We start from the raw sequence: 7,431 nt of genomic DNA on the forward strand, positions 1-7,431 counted from the left end.
CATCCACCTTCATCCATAATTGTATGAAGCCATTTGTGTGAAGTTGGAAAATAATGATGTGATAATATTGTCATTATTATAACAGCTAACATTTATTGAGTCATTTTTTCTGTGCACTAAGTATTATTTTAAGCATTTACATGTATGGATTCAGTTGATCCTCACAACAGCTTCATGAGGTGGGTACTATAATTATCCCTATTTTGAAGATGGGGAAACTGGACCGTGAAGAAAGTAAATAACTTTCTTAAGGTCACACAGAAAATAAATGGTAGAATTTGAACCGATGCCATCTAACTCCAAGGTTCTACTCAACTACCTTAGAGCACAGCCTCTTAAAGGCTCTGTTCTGTGAATCACTTGAGTTTATGTGTTAAATAAGCTGTATGTACCACATGTCTACACCGTTAATATAAGGGCTTGGAAAGTTATTGAATGATAGCGTCAACTGAAACCTGCTCCAACAAGGCCACCCCAGTCAGCCAGCCTGGATACCATGATATAGAATCCACTGAGACCTTGTCTGATTATAGCCATTCCAAGAGAATACCTGAACAGAACACTAGAGTTCTATCTAGAGGTCCACTGAACTCATCTGTCATTCTTGAATTTTACCCAAAATGTGGGCATCTCATCATGTAGCCTTTATTTCTCTCACTGTTCATTTTATTCTCCTGTACTTTGAGACTGATGCCACTTTATTCTTTATTTCTGACTCATCTTTCCACTGTCCCCCTCTCTAAAATATTTTTCTACCGTGCCTTCTGGATACTCATTTCCATGATAAACAACTCTCCCACATTCTTCTTTCTTCTATAAACTTTCCCTTCTCCTCTCTTCTTGTCTTAACCTGAAAATCCTACTCCTGTTGCTATCCTTTCTGAGATAAGGTTATTATTTCTGAGTTAGCATGCTCATGGTCTCCCTATGAACATCATAGGCATGGAGGGAATTTTGAGTTTTTCTCATTTCCATTATTAACCAACCCAGTTTTCCTCTCAGATGGGTAAAAAATCCCAGAAACAGAATGGCTTTTAAAAGGGGGAATGTATTAAGTTGCAAGTTTACAGTTCTAAGGCAGTGAAAATATCCAAATTTAAGCAAGGCTATAGAAATTCCAATCTAAGACATCCAGGGAAAGATACCTTGGTCAAGAAGGCCGGCGATATTCAGGGTTTCTCTCTCAGCTGGAAAGGCACATGGTGAACATGGTGACATCTGCTAGCTTTCTCTCCAGGCTTCTTGTTTCTTGAAGCTCCCCTGGGGACGTTTTCCTACTTCATTTCCAAAGGTCTCTGGCTGCATGGGCTCTCATGGCTCTACAGCTTTTTCCAAAATGGTTCCCTCGTAAACAGCTCTAGTAAGCAACCCCACCTTGAATGGGTGGAGACACATTTCCATGGAACCCATTTACTTAAAAGTTACCACCCACAATTGGGCGGGTCATATGTCCATGGGAACAATCAAAAGACTCCCACCCAGCAATATTAAATGAGGATTAAAGAATTTGGCTTTTCTGGGGTACACAACAGATTCAAACAGGCACATTCACTAAGTTTATTTTTCCAAAACCTAAAATCTCCAGATGGTTCCTACACCAGAGAAGCCCTGAAACCCAGAGTTATCAGTCTTTCCAAGAGCATTAATGAGTTACCTCCCCTTCCCCCAAAATGTCGACACCCCTTTTCAACAGGAAGAAGTTAAAATGGCATTGCCCAAATATCCCTAAAATTGGGAGAAGGATCAAAGGAGAAGGAGGAATTGTAACAGAGAAGACAGGATTTAATAAATGAGTATGACTACTGAATCATATTTATATTTCTTTTTACTCCAGTGTTTTAGAGCAGCTAGAAGGAAATACCTGAAATAAATTTCAAAGTATGGTAACCCATACCATACTTTGAAATTTATTCTAAAACTACTTGTTAAAATATACTTTGAAATTTATTGCTTTTTTTGTATATATGTTATATTTCACAATAAAAATGTATTTTTTTAATCCCTAGAATAACTCTGTGCCTGTCTTTTCTGTCCCTATACCAAGATTAATGGGGAATACTTTGAGAATTTATGATGCTAGAAATTTCTGGATTTCTGGGCCCTAAGATCTGAGAATCGTTGCCCTTGTTCTCCTCTTTCCCTCTTTCATTCTCCTCTGCCACCATTCCCATTCTAAGATTGCACCATTTACCTCAAGCTCCCTAAATCTACAATTACTCACTCTGCAGCTCATTCTTGACAAGTTTTTGAGTGTCTTTCATCTTTTACATTTGCACAGAGTTTCTTTCTTGGTCAATTTTGGTCATTTCTATTTTTCCCAAATCTTTCACGTAATTCAGATTTCTGATACAACATGTATTTCTTTTTATTTACTGTATACTCTTGTCATACCCCTTTCTAGTTCTCCAATTTTACTTATGATCCATATAGAAAATATGCTTCCAAAATGTGCATTTCTCCTATTATAGTGGATTTCTGCTATCTTTGCTCAAGATTTACCTTCCTTTCTTTTAGTACAGCACACCACTTCCTTTGGGAAACTGATTCTCCTTTTGCTCCAGCCACTTGATTTTAGGAGGCTGCCTATTAAACTATCCTGATGCCTGGCCATAAAAATCATCCAAGGGGTAGGTATGTGACAAGCTGGATCAATCAGAGCACTTCCCTGAGGTTTATATGTATACAGAGGCAGGGAGTGTGCTGTCTTTCTTCTCCAGTTGTGGTGAGTTATAGATGGCTACAAATTCTTTACCACTCCTACTATTGAGACATAGGATCTATTTATCCTTTCTTTATATCTGGACAAGCTCCATCACTTGTTTTGACCAACAGAATGCAGTGGAAGTGATGCTATGTAACTTCCAAGACTGAATCTTAAGAGATCTGCAGCTTTTGCTTTAACCTCTTAGAATATCCTCTCTTGAAAGTAATGCTATGAAGATGTTCATGTGAGGAATCTCAGCCACACTGAGATTTCCATGCTCTGGGAAAGCCCACTCTCTCTAGAGGAGAGAAAAAGGCTATATGGTTGTGGTAGTTAGAGTCAGTTGTCAACTTGGCCAGGTGAAGGCACCTAGTTCTGTTGCTGTGGACATGAGCCAATGGTAGGTGAATCTCATCTGTTGCTAATTACATCTGCAGTCAGCTAGGAGGCGTGTCTGCTGCAATGAGTGACGTTTGACTTAATTGGCTTGTGCTTGAATGGGAGAACACAGCATAGCACAATCTAAGCAGCTGGGCATTCCTCATCTCAGCACTCGCAGCTCAGCCCAGGCCCTTGGAGATGCAGAAAGAAGTCACTGCAGGGAAAGTTGTTGGAACCCAGGGGCCTGGAGAAAAGACCAGCAGAAACCATCCTGTGCCTTCCACATAAGAAAGAACCTCAGTGGAAGATTAGCTGCCTTTCCTCTGAAGAACCAACAAAATAAATCCCCTTTTATTAAAAGCCAATCCGTCTCTGGTGTGTTGCATTCTGGCAGCTAGGAAACCAGAACAATGGTAGATTACTAAAGCACCAGATATGTGAGTGATGCATTCTTGGACCTCCCCACCCAGCATAGTCAATAGCTGGAGGCCAAATAAAAGACCCCAGCCAACACCACATGGAACAGAAGAACTACTCAGCAAAGCCCTGCCTGAATTCCTGATCCACAGAACTGTGTAAAATAATAAACCTGGAACAGTTTCTAAATTGAAATAAATCTGTACCTGACCTGCAGTCATGCTATTTTCCAGCCTCCCACCAGAGGAAGGACACATCTGAAGAATGAGAGAATGTGAGGCACACGTAGAGAAGAGCTAAGACGAGAGGTGCAGGAGGTGGAGGGAAAAGACCGTATTGTTACCTTTTTAATCCACCAATAATCCCTTTCTATTTAAACTACTTTGAATCTAATTGGATTTCTGTCATGACTAAAAGGGTGGTATCTTTTTTTTCTATGTTACATTGTAGAGTTACAGACCCAGTGTTTTTTCTCCTTTTTCATATCTGAGTAAGGATAAGTTTATATCAGGGACCAGAAAATTACAGTCCACAGTGGAGAGCCAACTGTTTTATTTATTTATTTATTTTTCAGCCCACAAGCTAAGAATGATTTTATTTACATTTTTAAATGATTACATTTTAAATGGTTAAATAAGTACCTACTTAATAGCCTTGATTGCACCTCTTGGCCCGCAGAGCCTAAAATGTTTACCTATCTGGCCCTTTAATAAAAAGTTTGCTGACTTCTGACCTAGCTAGACATAATTGACCAAAATTATTATGCGTTTATTTTCCTTGAGTCCTTCACTATTCACCTGGCTGCTGTTTAGAGTGTTTCATTCTGTGGGTTTAATTACTAACAGTTTAATTACTTACAGTTAAGCAAGTCAGCATATTGCACAGGATCATAATATCTGGATGTCTAGAGCTAAGAAGGAAGAATTAACACTTCATCTCAGATGGCCTACAGAGGTCTTCCCTTTCCCAAAGGTAGCAATGATAAATCAAGAACACAACCTGAGGAGGTCTCCGAGGGATGCAAGAAGGCAGCCGAGATCTGAGGACACCCTCAGAGACATTGCTTCCGAGGACAACTCAAGACCACGGGTTCTAACGAGCTCAACCAGAACCAGCCGCCCGAGGATGGCATCTCCTTGGTGAAGTTCAGTCCCAACACCTCCCAGTTCCTGCTGGTCTCCTCCTGGAACATGTCGATATGCCTGTATGATGCGCCAGCCAACTCCATGCGTCTCAAGTACCAGCGTACCAGCGTACCAGCGCAGTCCTGGACTGTGCATTCTACGATTCAACACATGCCTGGAGTAGGAGATTAGATCATCAATTGAAAATGCATGATTTGAACACTGATCAAGAAAATCTATTTGGAACCTGAGGTCCCAATCAAATGTGTCGAATACTTCCGGAAGTAAAGGTGATGGTTACTGGAAGCTGGGATTAAACAGTTAAATTGTGGGATCCCAGACATCATCCTTGCAATCCCGGAATCTTCTCTCAGCCTGAAAAGGTGTACACACTCTCGCTGTCTGGAGACCAGCTAGTCATGCGGATGGCAGGCCACACAGTGTTGGCCTGGGACTTACAGACCATGGGCTATGTGCAGCAACACAGAGTCCAGCCTGAAACACCAGAACTGCTGAATACCCGCCTTCCCAAACAAGTACAAAAAGTTATGTGTTGAGCTCTATTGAAGGCCTGGTGGCAGTTCTTGGACCCAAGCCCTGAGATGAAGAAGTATGCCTTCAAATGTCAGACTAAAGGAAAATAATACTGAGCAGATTTATCCAGTCAACATCATTTGCTTTCACAACATCCGCAATACATTTGCCACAGGTGGCAGTCAAGAACACAACCTGAGGGGGTCTCCAAGGGATGCAAGAAGGCAGCTAAGACCCGTGGACACCTGCGGAGTCCTTGTTTCCAAGGGCAACTCAAGACAATCGGCTATAAGGAGTTTGCAAATATTTGGGATCCCTTTAACAAAAAGCAGCTGTGCCAGTTCCATTGGTTTCCCTCTAGCATCACCTCACTTGCCTTCAGCAATGATGGGACTATACTTGCAATTGCATCGTCATATATGTATGAAATGAATGACACTGAACATCCTGAAGACAGCATCTTCATTCACCAAGTGACGGATACGGAAACAAAACCCAAATCCACGTAATCACCTCATGAAAGTGGTTTCTTTATGGAAAGTTTTGTTTACTTCCTACATATTTACCCCTATGGGGTGAGTCACAATCATGGTGGACACATTCTTTAGCATGTGGTTTTCTCTGTTTTCTGTCTCACGAGAAACTGTGCAGTACACCATTTATTGTTTGTTTTGTTTAGGATTAGGAGCCTTTGTGTTCTTGTGTAGTACTCCAAAGAATTGTGTATCCCTACCCCATACTCCCCAGCAAGCCCAGTTGCTGTTTGTGCCAGTTTGAGCTATTTTTGTAAAACAATCTAAACCTGTTCTTTCTAATAAATCAGAGATTCAGAACCCTTAAAAAAAAAAAAGAAAAAGAAAAAGAACACAACCTGAGGGGTGCAGAGGTGTTTATGTGGTAGAATGATCACTGCCATGCAGGAGACCAGGCTTCAATTTCTGGCCCATGAACCAACACCCACCAAAAACAAAACAAACAAACAAAAAACTGATTATTAGTAAGCAGTCTTTATTGCAGAGTGTGACACTCTTTATGAAATATATTCCAATGACCTCTGAAAGGTCCATTTAAGAGAACCACGCTCTGTAAGGATAACTGGGGTGTTCCACAATAGAATAAGTTTAAATTGTCACGTGATGGAGACTCACAGTCTGACCTTGAGTTTGATGGAAACAGGATAAAGTTTAAATAAAGACTCTCCTGTAGAGATGTAGGAGATTTGAGAAGGATCATGTTTAAGAATGACTTTGCTTGGAGAGTGACTTCCAGAATGGTAGCGTTAGGAGTTTTGTGAACTCAGCCCCACAAAAACAGTGGAAAATGCTGACAAAACAACTAAAATCAACTATTTCAGAATTTTCGAAATTAACCAAAGCCACAGGACAAACTGAAAATCATCTATCCGAGAATTTACTGAACTTTGGGAAAACAGTGGGGTCTGTGTTATTTTAACATGTGGCTGTTTCCATCACCTCTCCTTTCCCAGCTCAATAGTGTGGTAGCCATTAAAAATTGTCAGTCTTACAGCCACAAGACTGACCTCTTGTGGAGTTCAGTTAAAAGCAATATTCTCCAGAGCACACTCAATATTTTGCGGAAACTTGCAGCAACCTGGAAATTTTTTTATTCTTAGGGAGTTGTGGCTCTTTGGTATGACTCAGAGCTCAGAAGAAAAGCCCTGCCCCTAGGACATTACCAAAACAGCCATCTGCTGGCATCATTACGGCTGCCTAAGGCTTTGATTTCAGTTGGGGTAAACAAGAGACTGGTCAGGTATTTAAAAGGACATCCTGGAGGATTAGACATCCATAGGGAACTCTTGAAAACTTCCTACAAATTCCAGAGGATCTAAAAGGCTGTTTGAATGACAAGGCTGTGTACATGCTCAAGAGAGACATGGGAATGGAGAAGTTTCGTGTCACTCATTTCTGGCTAACCTTAAGGCTCTACGCAAGCAGAAAGTGGAAACTAAGGTTGTTTTGTAAACTGCCTGAAGTTTGAAGGCATATCTTCTCATACAGATAAAGAAAAGGCATTTAAACAAAACTTCTGACCAATTATTGGCCAACCACGAAGTTATACTGATCCAGAGGCGACGCCGGGGAATCCAGGCTTAGAAAGAAAATAAAAGACGTAAAAAACAACAACAATTGCTCTTTAAAAGCTGGTGGCCACACACTGCAGGGAATACAGAATCCACAAAGTTACCCCAAGAAAGTCACTAAACAAATAAGCAGCAACAAGAAAAACAACAACAAATCCTGGAAAGGA

The 7,431-nt window shown here is 40.8% G+C and overlaps 1 pseudogene; it reads left to right on the forward strand.

Annotated features, from left to right (window-relative positions):
• Positions 1-209: 209 nt before the first annotated feature.
• On the forward strand, positions 210-5,669 carry LOC143686635 (mitotic checkpoint protein BUB3 pseudogene; annotated as a pseudogene).
• Positions 5,670-7,431: the final 1,762 nt, after the last annotated feature.

The sequence above is a fragment of the Tamandua tetradactyla genome, chromosome 6 (assembly GCF_023851605.1).
Source record: "Tamandua tetradactyla isolate mTamTet1 chromosome 6, mTamTet1.pri, whole genome shotgun sequence".
Classification (NCBI taxonomy): domain Eukaryota; kingdom Metazoa; phylum Chordata; class Mammalia; order Pilosa; family Myrmecophagidae; genus Tamandua; species Tamandua tetradactyla.